This window comes from Salvelinus alpinus, chromosome 27, assembly GCF_045679555.1.
Source record: "Salvelinus alpinus chromosome 27, SLU_Salpinus.1, whole genome shotgun sequence".
NCBI classification, from domain to species: Eukaryota; Metazoa; Chordata; class Actinopteri; order Salmoniformes; family Salmonidae; genus Salvelinus; species Salvelinus alpinus.
The window spans coordinates 38,195,361-38,211,559 of NC_092112.1; positions in this window are offsets into that span (position 1 = coordinate 38,195,361).

Sequence of the window (16,199 nt, forward strand, 5' to 3'; positions counted from 1 at the left end):
TTTGCAGTGCCCCTCACCACCTCTTTACACCACTGCTACTCTCTGTTGTTATCTATGCATAGTCACTTTAATAACTCTACCTAAATGTACATAGTACCTCAAATAACCGGTGCCCCCGAACTTTGACTCTGTATCGGTACCCCCCTGCTTATAGTCTCACTGTTGTTATTTCACTGCTGGTCTTTAATTACTTGTTACTTTTATCTCTTATTCTTATTTGTATTTTTTCAACTACGTTGTTGGTTAGGGGCTCGTAAGTAAGCATTTCACTGTAAGTGTAACGGTTGTTGTCGGTGGAAGGAGAGGACCGAAGCGCAGCGTGGTTAGTGTTCATCTTATTTAATGAAACTGAAACTGAACACTTCAAATTACAAAACAACAAAGTGAAAACCGAAACAGTTCTATCTGGTGCAGACACACAAAGACTGAAAACAACCACCCACAAAACCCAAAAGAAAACAGGCTACCTAAATATGGTTCCCAATCAGGGACAACGATTGACAGCTGCCTCTGATTGAGAACCATATCAGGCCAAACACAGAAAACTAACACAGAAATAGAAAACATAGATTACCCACCCAACTCACGCCCTGACCACACTAAAACAAAGAAAATACAAAAGAACTATGGTCAGAACGTGACAGTACCCCCCCCCCCCCCCAAGGTGCGGACTCCGGCCGCAAAACCTGAACCTATAGGGGAGGGTCTGGGTGGGCATCTGTCAGCGGTGGAGGCTCTGGCGCTGGACGTGGACCCCACTCCACCATTGTCATTTCCCGCTTCCGTGGCCTCCTAGGAACGGTGACCCTCGCCGCCAACCTAGGATTGGCAACCCTACTAAATGACCCCACTGGACTGAGGGGCGCCTCTGGACTGAGGGGCAGCTCCGGACTGAGGGGCAGCTCCGGACTGAAGGGCAGCTCCGGACTGAAGGGCAGCTCCGGGCTGAAGGGCAGCTCCGGACTGAAGGGCAGCTCCGGACTGAAGGGCAGCTCCGGACTGACGGGCGGCTCTGGCAGCTCCTGCCTGACGGGCGGCTCTGGCAGCTCCTGACTGGCGGGCGGCTCTGGCAGCTCCTGACTGGCGGGCGGCTCTGGCAGCTCCTGACTGGCGGGCGGCTCTGGCAGCTCCTGACTGGCGGGCGGCTCAGGACAGACGGGCAGCTCAGGCGGCGCTGGACAGACGGGAGCAGGAACAGGGCATACTGGACCCTGGAGGCGCACAGTAGGTCTTCCAGGAACAGCTGGTGCTCTCATGCATGTTTCAGTGTTATTTGCCTCGAAGCGAGCATAGAAGTAGTTTAGCTCGTCTGGTAGGCTTGTGTCCCTGGGCAGCTCTCGGCTGTGCTTCCCCTTGTAGTCTGTAATGGTTTGCAAGTCCTGTCACATCCGACGAGCCTCAGAGTCAGTGTAGTTCGATTCGTTCTTAGTCCTATATTGACGCTTTGCCTGTTTGATGGTTCGTCGGAGGGCATATCGGGATTTCTTATAAGCTGTCGGGTTAGAGTCCCGCTCCTTGAAAGTGGCAGCTCTAGCCTTTAGCTCAGTGCGGATGCTGCCTGTAATCCATGGCTTCTGGTTGGGGTATGTACAGTGGGGAGAACAAGTATTTGATACACTGCCGATTTTGCAGGTTTTCCTACTTACAAAGCATGTAGAGGTCTGTAATTTTTATCATAGGTACACTTCAACTGTGAGAGACGGAATCTAAAACAAAAATCCAGAAAAACACATTGTATGATTTTTAAGTAATTAATTTGCATTTTATTGCAAGACATAAGTATTTGATCACCTTCCAACCAGTAAGAATTCCGGCTCTCACAGACCTGTTAGTTTTTCTTTAAGAAGCCCTCCTGTTCTCCACTCATTACCTGTATTAACTGCACCTGTTTGAACTCGTTACCTGTATAAAAGACACCTGTCCACACACTCAATCAAACAGACTCCAACCTCTCCACAATGGCCAAGACCAGAGAGCTGTGTAAGGACATCAGGGATAAAATTGTAGACCTGCACAAGGCTGGGATGGGCTACAGGACAATAGGCAAGCAGCTTGGTGAGAAGGCAACAACTGTTGGCGCAATTATTAGAAAATGGAAGAAGTTCAAGATGACGGTCAATCATCCTCGGTCTGGGGCTCCATGCAAGATCTCACCTCGTGGGGCATCAATGATCATGAGGAAGGTGAGGGATCAGCCCAGAACTACACGGCAGGACCTGGTCAATGACCTGAAGAGAGCTGGGACCACAGTCTCAAAGAAAACCATTAGTAACACACTATGCCGTCATGGATTAAAATACTGCAGCGCACGCAAGGTCCCCCTGCTCAAGCCAGGGCATGTCCAGGCCCATCTGAAGTTTGCCAATGACCATCTGGATGATCCAGAGGAAGAATGGGAGAAGGTCATGTGGTCTGATGAGACAAAAATTTAGCTTTTTGGTCTAAACTCCACTCGACGTGTTTGGAGGAAGAAGAAGGATGAGTACAACCCCAAGAACACCATCCCAACTGTGAAGCATGGAGGTGGAAACATCATTCTTTGGGGATGCTTTTCTGCAAAGGGGACAGGACGACTGCACCGTATTGAGGGGAGGATGGATGGGGCCATGTATCGCGAGATCTTGGCCAACAACCTCCTTCCCTCAGTAAGAGCATTGAAGATGGGTCGTGGCTGGGTCTTCCAGCATGACAACGACCCGAAACACACAGCCAGGGAAACTAAGGAGTGGCTCCGTAAGAAGCATCTCAAGGTCCTGGAGTGGCCTAGCCAGTCTCCAGACCTGAACCCAATAGAAAATCTTTGGAGTGCGCTGAAAGTCCGTATTGCCCAGCGACAGCCCCGAAACCTGAAGGATCTGGAGAAGGTCTGTATGGAGGAGTGGGACAAAATCCCTGCTGCAGTGTGTGCAAACCTGGTCAAGAACTCCAGGAAACGTATGATCTCTGTAATTGCAAACAAAGGTTTCTGTACCAAATATTAAGTTCTGCTTTTCTGATGTATCAAATACTTATGTCATGCAATAAAATGCAAATTAATTACTTAAAAATCATACAATGTGATTTTCTGGATTTTTGTTTTAGATTCCGTCTCTCACAGTTGAAGTGTACCTATGATAAATATTACAGACCTCTACATGCTTTGTAAGTAGGAAAACCTGCAAAATCGGCAGTGTATCAAATACTTGTTCTCCCCACTGTACGTACGGTCACTGTGGGGACGAAGTCATCAATGCACTTATTGATGGAGTCAATGACTGATGTGATGTACTCCTCAATGCCATCGGAGGAATCACGAACATATTCCAGTCTGTGCTATCAAAACAGTCCTGTAGCTTAGCATCTGTTTCATCTGACCACATTTTTATTGATCTAGTCAGTGGTGCTTCCTGCTTTAAATTTAGCTTGTAAGCAGGAATCAGGAGGATATAATTATGGTCAAATTTGCCAAATGGAGGGCGAGGGAGAGCTTTGTATGCGTGACTATGTGTGGAGTATAGGTGGTCCAGAGTTATTTTTCCTCTGGTTGCACATTTAACATGCTGATAGAAATTTGGTAAAAAGGATTTAAGTTTCCCTGCATTAAAGTCCCCGGCTACTAGGAGCGCCGCCTCTGGGTGAGCGTTTCTTGTTTGCTTATGGCGGAATACAGCTCATTTAATGCTGTCTTAGTGCCAGCCTCTGACTGTGGTGGTATGTAAGCAGCTACAAAGAATACAGATGAAATCTCTCTCGTTAGGTAGTGTGGTCTACAGCTTATCATGAGAAACTCTACCTCAGGCAAGCAATAGCTCGAGACTTCCTTAGCTATCGTGCACCAGTTGTTGTTTACAAAAATACATAGACCGCCGCCCCTTGTCTTACCAGACGCCACTGTTCCATCCTGCCGGCACATCGTATAACCAGCCAGCTGTATGTTGATATTATCGTCGTTCAGCCACGACTCCGTGAAGCATAAGATCTTACAGTTTTTAATGTCCCATTGGTAGTTTAATCTTCCGCGTAACTCATCAATTTTATTGTCCAAAGATTGCATGTTTGCTAGCAGAATGGAGGGAAGTGGGGGTTTATTCCATCGCCTGCGAATTCTCAGAAGGCAGCCGGACCTTCGGCCCCTCTTTCTCCGCCTCCTTTTCACGCAGATCACGGGGATCGGGCCTGTTCCCGAGGAATCAGCGTATCCTTCGCTGAAAGGAAAAGAGGATTCTGCTAGTCCGTGGTGAGTAATCGCAGTCCTGATGTCTAGAAGTTATTTTCGGTCATAAGAGACGGTAGCGGCAACATTATGTACAAAATAAGTTCAAAAAATAAGTTACAAACAACGCAAATAAGCAAATAAAAAAAACATAATCGGTAAAACGTCTGCCATCTTCTCCGGCGCCATTTGAAGGGTTTGTGTGTGTGTCTCAGTCACCAGATCCCGACCCAATTGAACACTTCTGGGAGATTCTGGAGCGTAGCCTGAGACAGTGTTTTCCACCACCATCAACAAAACACCAAATTATGGAATTTCTTGTGAAAGAATGGTGTCTCATCCCTCCAATAGAGTTCCAGACACGTGTAGAGTCTATGCCAAGGTGCATTGAAGCTGTTCTGGCTTGTGGTGGCCCAACGCCCTATTAAGACACTATATTGGTGATTCCTTTATTTTGGCAGTTAACTGTACGTTATACTGACAAGCTAAGGAAACTTTACACACGTGAAATTTGAACAGTTACTGTACGTTTTACAGTAAACATCCTCCAGAGGTTGTGCTCATTTTGCCCCTATGTTTTTTTTTCTTTTCGGCCTGGTTTCTGCCAGTTCCAGGGTTTCTTTTCATGAAAACAACTGCCAAGTGAATGAAGCATTGGGAAACAAAGTGTCCAGAGTAAGGCACAATATAAAGTATATGAAAACATCCTGTATGGATTCCTGGTGCGTTATTTGTATCCTTCCTGTTCATGGCATTTGACGTCAGATAACACAATAGCTCTTTTGTATCAAATGTTTGTACTTTTTAGACGGGGAACTGGGTTTTTGTCTTTTAAATGTCAAATTAATAATAACGTAGAGGAAATTGAGGATTGAGGCTGTTTTGGGGTTGTGTGTGTGTGTGTATGTTTACAGTCGTGCTCATATCATACTGTAGTTGCTGTGCCACAGATTCAATACTAAACTCCGATTGTACTAGGATGCTATTGGGGGGTAGGCTGGGAGGGCTGGGAGGGTTTGGGGCCTGGAGGGCTGGGAGGGCTGGGAGAGCTTGGGGCCTGGAGGGCTGGGAGGGCTTGGGGCCTGGAGGGCTGGGAGAGCTGGGAGGGCTGGGAGGGCTTGGGGCCTGGAGGGCTGGGAGAGCTGGGAGGGCTTGGGGCCTGGAGGGCTGGGAGGGCTGGAGGGCTGGGAGGGCTTGGAGGGCTGGGAGGGCTGGGAGGGCTTGGGGCCTGGAGGGCTGTGTTGTCAGGTCTGGAGAGATGTAGAAAAGTGGCCCATTTCCCTAGGCCTAGATCTGTCCTCCTCCTGAAATACCTGTGGATTTATGGACCAGTTCAGGATACATCTCACTTCCTGTGAGTGGGGGTCCACCCCACCCACCACATCTAACTGCATTACAAATCAACCTTTCTCTCCTCCATAATCTCCAACGATCTCTACAGGGAGAGCAGCAAGGTATGACGGAAAACAAATTTACACTAGGATGTGTCCAATATAAATTCAGGAAAATGACTTGCATGTACGGTAATGGGATTTCTACTTCCAGTAAGTGTAAGACACAGACTGTAGTAGGCCAAAGTTTCATTCTCTGTCAGACATCTTCTCTCTGTTTTGGATCCGGATCAAACCAGTCTAACTACTTCCATCCATCTAGAATGTATGAGCTGTTCAGTCTGTTGCCAACAAAAGCCCCCAGTTTCAGCCCACAGAGAGCACACTAACATTACATAGGGTTTGAGTTCCTCCGGCTGTTTGTTAATCATAAACTTTTGACGGTGCAGCGAGACAGTTTCCCGGAATCAGCTGTCGTTCCCAATTGCCCGGTTGTAATGGGAAGAGGGGGAAGAGGGAATGTGGGGGAGTTTCCTGTGACTGTAATGGCCACATCAGTGAGTCCTGAGGCTGAGACAGACCCTGCCCGTTTCGACGGAGTGATGCCGATACACATAGATACACACATGCTAACACACACATGCTAAAACACACATACAGGCTTGCTCTTTTGCCTTGGTGCTGGCTCTCACCAAACACACATACCCACCCTGGCCCTAACCTCTCTGAGAAGGCCTGGTCCTGAGCGTGTTCCGAGGGAGCAGTGTTCCAATCCAAGCCCAGTCCCGTGTCTCCGGCCTGGGTTTCGATGGTTTCCACATGTGGGGCGGAGACACGGCTCGCTGGAGCCCCAACATTGTCCAGGGATTCAACCAACGGCAAGGGAAGTGACACGCCAGGCCAGGGGTGACATTTAATAATAGCAGGTTAATGTTTTGGATGGAAAAGGTAAATCCACGGTAAAGCTGTTCTAGTATTGGACTGGTACCAGTTTGAGAAACGGAGCTGGAGTTACAGGAGATTTGGTTCCAATTAGCATGACATTAGCAGAGGTTGGGACCTCTGCCAGAGTAGACAGTTAGTACACTGTTCAAATGTTTCTCTTTGGGACGGTGCCGTCCAAAGGTTCAAACTACACTAGTACAACCCGGTTTCCATTGCTCTTGCTCATGGTTATTAGAAAAATACATGTACGTAGAAACACCCTTTCTACGACTGACTGTTGCATTCTTTCTCACGGACGCGCCGCAAGTCTTTACACGTTACTGAGTATGACATCTACTCAACTCAACAAGTGAGTCAACAACATGAATGAAAAACATTTTGATTCTGTTGGTCCTAACTGAGGTGTAGAGTGCAGTCGTCTCATGAGGAGCCATGATAACTGTGACGTGAACCTTTCTCTTTTCTTTCCCCTCTCTCTCTCTCTCTCTCTCTCTCTCTCTCTCTCTCTCTCTCTCTCTCTCTCTCTCTCTCTCTCTCTCTCTCTCTCTCTAGCTCTTTCTATTTATCTTTCTAGCTCTCTCTCTCTCTCTCTTTCTATCTAGCTCTCTCTCTCTCTCTCTCTCTCTCTCACACACACACACACACACACACACACACACACACACACACACACACACACACACACACACACACACACACACACACACACACACACACACACACACACACACACACACACACACACACACACACACACACACACACACACACACACACACACACTGTGCCCTCCCCACACAAGCCTCCTCTCTGTGGGCCAGAGTTTAATTGCAGACACATAACACGCTCTGGAGCTTCTCCAGGATCCGACTGAGAACGGACCAATTAATAAGCAGGCTGCATCAGAGCCAAGTGTCCAGCACTAATCAGAGGACGGGGAGGGACAGGAAAGACTGTCATGTGTGTGTTTGTGTGTCATTCACCACTTTCCCAGGATGCAACTTAATCCTGCAGAGCCAGAGAGAAACCGTTAGACAGGAAAGAGTTTTAAAACCCAAGCAGAAACAGAACGCACTGGCTTCAAGACAATTTTAATGAATGCCTTATCGTTTTCATCTGTCTTATTCATACAGACAAAACTGATGATTAATATGATATCAAATTAATGTTGTTTTGTTTCTCAACAAACAAGTCTTAAGTCATGCAGACAATGTTGATTGGGATTTAAAGGTATGCTTTATTTGGTGTTGTTTTTCACTCGAGCAATCAGTATGATAGAATGATTTTAGGGCTGTTTTGACTTAGCTGGATACCGAGTTCAGTTCATGTAGGATTTTAAGATGTTATGAGTAGAGCTTCGGTCTAATGATGAGGGTGATCGAGATATGGAGTTTGTGAGCCTTATTGGGATTGGCGTGGTTGGTTTTCATCAGTGCGACAGAAGATAGATGGAGAGAAGGAGAGATCCAGAGAGAGAGAGAGAGAGAGATGATGAGAACAAGGGGGGTTAAGTGGATCACCATGGGACTGGGAACTTCTCATTCTGTCTTTTCCAGTGGGGGAACAGAGGAACAGAGAGAGGGAGATTCTCTTACAGCCATAAGTGCCTCTCTCTGCTCTCCCTGGCAGTTTCTCTCTCTTATGTGGCTTCCTGTCACAGGAGACTGACACTGCAGGCCGCAGGCTTCAGCTGCACGGGTTTGTTGTTCTGACTGGGGAAGGAAGAGAGGATGAGGGGGAGGAGGGTGGGGATTCCAGGGGGGAGAGTGGGGTTGGTTTGGGGGGGGGGGGGGGGGTGTAGAGGTTTTGTGGGGAGTCATCAGAGGATGGGGGGGGCTCATGTAGACAGTTCCTCTCCAGGAGATAGTCAAGGCCTGGTTCCAATAAGAGAGATGGTGATAGGAGTCTTGGTTCCCATCATGCTTCCACCACCACAACTCCCAAAGCCTCCAGCCCTGCTGCCCCCAGACCCCAGTTAAGACCTGTCATTAAGTCAGTTTGAGGAAGGGGATTTGCTCCATGGTAAACAGACAATTGTACGCAGACATACAGTACGTAGACAGAAAGGCACGCACGCGCACCAGTGGAGGCTGCTGAGGGGAGGACAGCTCATAATAATGGCTGGAACAGAGTGAATGGAATGGCATCAAATGCATGAAAACCATGAAAACCATGAGCCCGTCCTCCCCAATTAAGGTGCCACCAACCTCCTGTGACACACACACACACACATACACACACACACACACACACCACACCACACACCCTCTCTCCTCCCCCAAACACTCTCTCGGCCTCCTCCGTTTTTACTATCTCAAACACAGCATGACAACCTTGTCTGGCACAGATATGAGCAGACAGTCATTGCCACACTACTCCACTGCACCCCTGATAAACAGAGCTCTGATCTTCAACTTTGAGTCATATCATGTCTTTAGTACTTTACAAGGGGTTAACGGGTGCAAATACACACAGATGAATAGAACTAAATGAGTCAATAGCCTTTCCAGTTTTATTCCAATCAAGTGTCAATATGATTTCATGATAAGAGATAAGGGAGGTACTGACATAGTTTGCTCTCATTACAACCAATGAAACATAATAAGTAAATTGTTCTTCAGCCAGTGCACCAATTGCGTGTGAAAAGACGGAATTGCAGTGTATGTTTGACATTACACAGGTGGGCTCTCATAACGATGATATTATCAGGGCGGAATCCGTGCAGCCTCTGTGAAATCACGTAAAGCGGGCCCCTATGAGTGACATCTCCCAAACCTCCAAGACCCCTGATGAGTTTAGCAGAGTAAGCCCCCTCACCTCTAAAGTCCTACCTCCCCCTCTCCTCTTCCTGCCCTCCTCCCGTCCTCCTTACATGTTTCAGCTCCAGTCCTCCTGTCCAAAGTCCCCATACTGTACGAGGTAGATATATAACTCTCCTACTGGTCTGTTTACTCCGACAGAATGGAACAGAAGTTTGGACTCAAACAAAACAGACTTGTGCCATGCCAAACACAAGGTCATTGAAAAGTGTCCACACTAGGGCCAAAGCAAATTGACACTCACTCTGTGTTACAGTTCTCAGAGATACAGTACATATCATTTAAAGTACACAGTATCAAAACTCCAGGGATCAACAGGAGCCCTATGGTCCTATGAACCCTGGCCAAAAGTAGTGCATATATAGGAAATAGCGTGCCGTTTCAGACTTAACCACACTATCTGGTTGAGAGGGGAAACAGGTGATTTCACTTGTGTTGCTAGATTAAGTCTCATGCCTGGTGTTCTTGGACACCAACTCCTCTTCAACATGGTTTCTGATTCTCCACCATCCTCCTCCTCCCCTCCTCCCTCTCCTCCATGTTATGTACGCTTTAGAGGAGAGGAGGAGGGTGGCGAGGAGAGGAGGATGGTGCAGCGGTATGATGAACTCTCATGGGGTTATCCAACCATGGCTCCAGCAGAGAACAGACCATCAGCCATGACATGGCCAGAGACAAAGTCCAGAAGGGTTATGTAACATATGAGGCGGGGTGATATAGGATACTCACTTCCTTACATTTCAGTCAATCAACAGACATATTCAGTTGTGCAACTGTCTAGGTATCTCCTTTTCCTCTCCCTTCCCTTATCCAGAGCGACTTACAGTGTGTGTATTCATCTTAAGGTAGTTACCTAAGACCATGTTGAAACTTTTTAGGAAACGTTCTGTTAAAGTAATGAAATATCAAGAATATAAAGTGTTTTTGTCAAGTTCCTTAAATGTGCTGAGAATGTTCCAAAGCCCAGCAACTATCCTGCACCATTACCAGAAAGCTCTTGGAAGGTTGTATGCAAAATAACCATAGGACAACCAAGCTCTCACCAAGCTATGGTTCTCAGAACGTTATGTGCTAGCTGGGCAGTCTGTGTATGTGAGTGGGTGTGTGAGTTTTTGTGTGATTAATTGTATTGATAGTACGGCGGATATACAGTCTTCTTTTCACGAGTTGCTTATGACCCAACTTTATTTCAACCACACCCCTAACAGTCACACTCACATACTGACACACACACACACACACACACACACACACACACACACACACACACACACACACACACACACACACACACACACACACACACACACACACACACACACACACACACACACACACACACACACACACACACACACACACACACACACACACACACACACACACACACACAGTTGTGTACAGTTAATGACTCTGGGCCTGGAAAGAGTATTGTTTCACTTTTTGGCCGCAACCCAACATTTCACACAGGTAAAAGTTGGCTAAATCATGATGGAAGCCATCCAGCCTCCACTTTTCTTTTCCTTATTCTTTCTTTTCCTTCCATTTCACTGCAGTCTGTGGTGATGAATAGAATGAGACAGGGTCGGTGGAGAGGTGTGAGGGGGGGTAGGACTACAAATAAAAGAGGTCATATTTTTGCGGTTGTGAATGCAGAGAATAAATAAGAAGTGAGGGGGGTAAAGAAATAGAAGAGGGACAAGAGGGGAACAGAGGAGGGGAAGAGAGAAGGGGAGCACTGTGGGGTATAGGGGCGTAGTTGCGGTATAAGAGCCACTCCTCCTGCCGTTTGTAACAGGGTGGATGGGTGACATGTGAGTACTGTGGCTGCAGGGCCATTGTGAGGGCTTCTGACTGATGTTTTTCCTCACCGTCAGGCACGCACACACACACACACACACACACACACACACACACACACACACACACACACACACACACACACACACACACACACACACACACACACACACACACACACACACACACACACACACACACACACACACACACACACACACACACACTGTTCATGTTCATGTTCACATGCCCAGCCTCTGGCTGTACTCTACCCTCTCACACTACATGAACAGATTACCACCGGGGCTCATGACACATAGATTGAGTTGTTCAATGACTGCCTAAAGGCATCTCTATCTTACACATGCCTAAGCTGTAAGTTATCCAATGAGCTGTTATGGAGATAGATGTTATAACAGTAAGTCCTGATCAGGTGACAAAGGTGAATACATTCAACTAATCTAGTCGAATAATGTCCCAGGTAATACAGTAAACACAAAACAAATATAGCAGTCAATATTAGCATGAAATTCTATCTTTCTCCCTCCCTCCCTTCCTTCCTCCCTCCCTCTTTCTTCTCTTCTCTTCTCTTCTCTCTCTCCCTCTCAACGTTTTTTTATTTTCTTCTTTTCTTTTCTCTTTTCTTTACTTCTCCTCTCTTCTCTCCCTCTCTTTCTATGTGTCTGGCAAGGGTCAAAGGTCCTTCATGTGATGGTCTGGAGGTCGGAACAGCTTAGGCCTGCTGAAAACTTGGGTCAGTGTTTGAAGGCCCAGTACAGTCAAAACTGTGATTTTCCTGTGTTTTATGTACATTTCCACACTATAAGGTTGGAGTAATACTGTGAAATGTAGAAAATTATGATAATGCCCTTTTAAGTGTAAGAGCTGTTAGAAAAGACCGCCTGAAATTTCATCCTGTTTTGGTGGGATGGCGTTTTGGACTGCCGGTAAATTAGTTAATAGACCAATAAGAAATAGAGTTTGAAACCTCTCTGCCAATAACATCTAGTTTTCAGTTTCCCCCTCCCATCTCAGACCACTCCAAGACAGTCCTAGCAAAATTCTTGATTGATGAATTGCTCTTTGCTTGGGAGCATTTTTCCCCCTACTTTTTGACCGTTTTAATTGAAAACAATCACCGTAAGGCACTTAATTGTTACCCCGAAGTGATTTGATATATAGGTAAAAGCGGCTACATTGGACCTTTAATGCGTGTGTTGGGTCAGTGTAAAGCAGTGTTCTGGGAAATGCCCGTTCTTATCCTGAGCTGGTTAAAACCGATAAAAAACAAAATGGAAAGGCAGAAAAAACACAATATGCTCTTAAGTGATCAGTGATCACCCTGGGCACTTGACCAGCCAGCGGTCACATAGTGTTCAACCTCTGTGACCGTGACCAGGCAAGGGTTTAGGCCAAGCCCCACTCCAGAGAGTGACCGCTGCGTTGAGCAACCTTGGCTGAACTTTCTGAACCGCTTACGTGCGGTCGGAGTGGAATTTCGCTTGTCCTGTGGTCATCACACACTCCCACTGCAGAGCACCCTTGGTAATAGCAGGCTCACTGTCTTTCTTTCTCTCTCTCTCTCTCTCTCTCTCTCTCTCTCTCTCTCTCTCTCTCTCTCTCTCTCTCTCTCTCTCTCTCTCTCTCTCTCTCCCTCAGACTAGGGGGGAGGTAGGGGAGACAGAGAGGGGAGGGAGGGAGAGACAGAGGAAGACAGGGAGGTCTGGTCTCCTCGTGGTCAGTGGCTGGACCTCTCTGGGTCTTGGCAGCCGTCACGTCTTTAGCAAAGCCAACATGTTTGTTTTAGGATATCATCAGCTTTCTTATTTACAGGGACCCAGCCTGGGGTCCGATAGCGCTCCCAAGTTCCTACCCCCTCACTGATGCCTCGTGAAGAGCTATTTTCATTGTCATCGAATCCTAAGGGTTGTACAAACTTGAGAAACTATAGATGCTGTAACAGTATGCACCACTGTAGGATAACTCGGATCTGTTGATTCGTATATCTATTTTGGTGTAGGGAGATAGCAGAGGGGAGCATGCAATGGATGGATAGACGTACAGACAACCCAAATATTCTCTTACGTACGAAAGTTCTGCTTTCAGATTGCCCCCCCAAAAAATGCTGTTTTCTCTCGCCTAGAGTCAAATCCATTTTCATACACTAGTAAAGCTCAACATAGTCTTATATACAGCATTGTCATGTAAAGAGATTGAAGCCTACTAATACTGAAACTGGAAGCATATTTGGGCCAAAATATGTAAATACCAGTTCTTTTGGATAGGAAAAGCCCTAGTTTCCCATTCAGAGAGCAGGTTTGTGGGCTTTTCTCTTCCCTACTTATTGTAGCACAGCTCAACTACATAACCACATGTAATTATTTCAATGGAACAACATGCCTCTTGTCCACGCACACACACACGCATACGGACGCACACACACGCACACGCACACGCACACACACACACGCACACACTGTTTGATTGAGTCCGCATGAACTATGACTTCGGAGGAGGGTGAACCAGGGCGTCTTGGGTTAAATAATAGTCTAGCTTAGGGACAGATTGTGTTCCCACTCAGTTGTCCCCAGTAACACTGACAGGTAAACCAACACCCCCCATTTAAAACCTCAAACCTGGTCACCTAAGACCTCTCTTCCACAACATGTGTGTTTGCATAAATGCAAGAGGAGAAGAGAGAGGGAGAGAGTGTCTGAGGCCACAGTGGGTGTGTGTGTGTGTGTGTGTGTGTGTGTGTGCGAGCGTGCGTGCGTGTGTGTGGGTGGGTAGGAATCCCATTTGTATTTTTATATTTATTACTGTGGTCCAGCAACATTAAGGCAGTTATTTAAACTATTACTTGACATTAAATTTAGTAACACTACCCAATACATTTAGTGTGTTCCCTCAGGCCACTACTCCACTATCATATATTTACAATACAACATCCATGTGTGTAGAGGGTGTGTATGTTATCATGTGTATGTGTGTCTGTGCCTTTGTGTGTGTCTCTTCACAGTCCTCGCTGTTGCATGCGATGTATTTTTATCTGTTTAAAAAAAAATCTGTTTCTACTGCTTGCATCAGTTACATGAAGTGGAAAAATTCCATATAGACATGGCTCTATGTAGTGTCTTTAGGATTGTGAAGAGACCTCTGGTGGCATGTGTTGTGTGGTATGCATGGGTGTCCGAGCTGTGTGCTAGTAGTTTAAACAGACACCTCGGTGCATTCAGCATGTCAACACTTCTAGTCAAAACAAGAGGTGATGAAATCAATCTCTCCTCCACTTTGAGCCATGTGAGATTTACATGCATATTATTTATGTTAGCTCTCCGTGTACATTTAAGGGCCAGCCGTGCTGCCTTGTTCTGAGCCAATTGGAATTTTCCAAGATCCTTCTTTGTGGCACCTGACCACACGACTGAACAGTAGTCCAGGTGCGACAAAACTAGAGCCGGTAGGACCTGCCTTGTTGATAGTGTTGTTGAAAAGGCAGAGCAGCGCTTTATTATGGACAGACTTCTCCCCATCTTAGCTACTGTTGTATCAACATGTTTTGACCATGAAAGTTTAGAATCCAGGGTTACTCCAAGCAGTTTAGTCACCTCAACTTGCTCAATTTCCACATAATTTAATACAAGATTTAGTTGAGGTTTAGGGTTTAGTGAATGATTTGTCCCAAATACAACACTTAGTTTTTGAAATATTTAGGACTAACTTATTCCTTGTCACCCATTCTGAAACTAACTGCAGCTCTTTGTTAAGTGTTGCAGTGATTTCACTCAAGGTAGTAGCTGACATGTATAGTGTTGAGTCATCAATACACATTTAAAAAAACATTTTTTTAACCTTTATTTAACTAGGCAGGTCAGTTAACAACAAATTCTTATTTTCAATGACGGCCTAGGAACAGTGGGTTAACTGCCTTGTTCAGGGGCAGAACAACAGATTTTTACCTTGTCAGCTCAGGAATTCGATCTTGCAACCTTTCGGTTACTAGTCCAACGCTCTAATCACTAGGCTACCCTGCCGCCCCATAGACACACAGGCTTTATTCAGAGTCAGTGGCATGTTATTAGTAAAGATTTTAAAAAGTAAGGGGCCTAGAGAGCTGCCCTGGGGAATTCACGATTCTACCTGGATTATAGTGGAGAGGCTTCCATGAAAGAACAACATCTGTGTTCTGAGACAGGTAACTCTTTATCCACAGTATAACAGGGGGTGTAAAGCCATAACACATACATTTTTCCATCAGCAGACTATGATCGATAATGTAAAAAGCTGCACTGAAGTCTAACAAAACAGCTCCTACAATCTTTTTATTTTGTGTAAGTGCTGTGCTTGTTGAATGTCCTTCCCTATAAGTGTGCTGAAAGTCTGTTGTCAATTTGTTTACTGTAAAATAGCATTGTGTCTAGTCAAACACAATTTTTTCAAGAAAATGTTTCAAAGGCAATGCCACGACGTGCCCATTTCCATCACCAATTCAAGGACCTTCTATGCTAACGGCCAGTGATATGGAGATTTGGAGCACACAGAGAAACCAGGGGTCCTGACCTCCAGGGGACCCCCATTGATTTTGTTAGTCACTCTCACTCAGATATCATTAACATGGCATAAGTCATGGTAAATGAGTAGAATTGCAGGAAATTTGCTTTAAAGCTGCAAAAATGTCTCTCCACCCAATGGCAAAATGGGTAGAATTGCAGGACATTCGCTTTAAACTACAGAAATGAGTAGAACTGGGAAACGGCAAGAGAGGAAGAGAGAGAGAGACTCTGTCGCCTCTCTCCCTCCCTCTATCCCATCCTCCCTCCCCTCTCTCCCTCATTCTCTCCCAGGCCACTGTGGTTCTTTAATTGCTGTGAATTATGTGGCTTCTGTTTCTGGATGAGTGAGAAAGCACTTAGTGTGCGTTACCATATTTGTTGGAATGTCTCTTTGCCTTCCAGACTCGTGGTCTTAGTCAGATGTCCCATTCGTTCAACATATCAACAGAGGGATGAATGTGATGTAGCATGTTACATCAACTTTCATGACCATGACATGACAGAACTAGTGGTCAAAAAAAGTGGCTTCAATCTTTAATCCACAGTGATATCATCACAC